The 1,558-nt window shown below is 55.0% G+C and overlaps 1 protein-coding gene across 2 annotated transcripts in view; it reads right to left on the reverse strand.

The window, feature by feature from the left end:
• Positions 1-1,558, reverse strand: part of EHD2 (EH domain containing 2) — a 27,564-nt gene that overhangs the window by 23,452 nt on the left and 2,554 nt on the right. The gene's annotated exons all lie outside the window — the stretch shown is intronic.

The raw sequence follows: 1,558 nt of genomic DNA on the forward strand, positions 1-1,558 counted from the left end.
GTTCCCAGGTGACTTGGGCTCCGAGGTCACCGTTCTGGGACTCTCGCTTTTTCCAGATGGCTCGGGGCCCACAGTGAGCACCCCGCAAACGTTGCTCATCATGTTCGGGCTCTGTTTATTTTGCACAAGACGGAAGTCGGTGTAGAGCTAGGCGAGGAGGTGGTCCATCTCCGAGACCCGGTGTATCAGCTTCACACCCACAAAACTCCCCAGGGGCTTGAGGAGAAACGGCGCATCTCTCGGGTCCACTCACCAGCACCCACCACCTGGACTAGGGCAGGCGTCTCCTGCTGGGCGGGATTCCGCCGTGTTCCCCGCGCGGCCGCCAGAGGGCGCCTGGGAACCCCGTCTGCTCACAGCCGTCTCAGCTCAGAACCTTCGAGTGGCTCCCGCCTCCCTCAGAGTAAGAGCGAAGTCATCCCCGGGGAGCACAAGGTCCTGAACACGAGAGGCTCCCTTTGTTCCCTCTGACTTTGCCTCTCACCCTTCCGACCCCCGGCGCCCAGGCGTGGTGCTTAATGCTGGCTCGTTCCTAAGCACAAAAAAGACCATAACGTGCCTTATAGGAAAATTGCGTGTGTTGGATGAGCTTTCTTCAGGCGTCACAGTGCTCTTGGCCTTGAATGCATCAGCCTTGAATGAATGGATGAAGACACATCGATAAGGTGTCTTGAAACAGAAACACACATAATTGTGCGATCGTGGGGAAAACAGAAGAATCGCGGGGAAAATTCAGTCAATGAATAAACCAAACGGAAAGAGACCCATAGATACAGACAACAACAAGCTGATGGTCGCCAAAGGGGTGGGGAGCTGGGAATGAAAAAATAAATAAATAAGAAGAGAATCTCCTCTTTGCTTGAGCCGTTCACCGTCTGCCTCCTCCGCTAACACGCGCCCCCCATGTGGCACCCCTGTGCCTTGAACGAGGCCTGGCGCCCAGTAGGCGCTCGAGACTTTATGCGGAATAAGCTTTCCCCAGGTATCGCCCCAAACCCCGACTCCAAATCCCCAAAAGACCCAAAAGCAACGGGGCCGAAGGGACGTCAGTAGTTTTAAAAAAAGGATCGGTTTTTAATTTACAAGAGTTCTAAATGTACAGAATTCTTTTTAAAAAATCGTTATACACAATAAATACAGTACAAAAAAATTTATCTTACAGTACGTTTTGTCTCCGAGATTTCAAAATGTGGCGCGGGTGGCTGGAGAGAGGAAGAACAGAGGGAAGACTGGGGGAGGGCGCCCTGGGAGGAAGACCCGAGTTTCCCGTTTCGGAGGTGCTCGGATTTCAGTCGAGGGACAGGAGGGTTCGAAATCTCTCTTACTTTTTCTCACTCGAGCACACACACAGGGACACAGGACAAGGAACTGGACGCACACACAGGGATGTGTGACAAGTGCCCTCGCGCACGCTCCCAGACGCAGGCTCAGGCGCCTCTTCCCTGCGTTTCCTTTTACGGCCTGTGGGGGGCGGTGGGGAGAGGCGGAGCGCGCTCCGGGAATGGAGCCCCGCGGCCAGAGAGACGAGGGGGCCGGGACACGCGTGAGCAGGGGGAAC

The sequence above is a fragment of the Pteropus vampyrus genome, unplaced genomic scaffold (assembly GCF_000151845.1).
Source record: "Pteropus vampyrus isolate Shadow unplaced genomic scaffold, Pvam_2.0 Scaffold333, whole genome shotgun sequence".
NCBI classification, from domain to species: domain Eukaryota; kingdom Metazoa; phylum Chordata; class Mammalia; order Chiroptera; family Pteropodidae; genus Pteropus; species Pteropus vampyrus.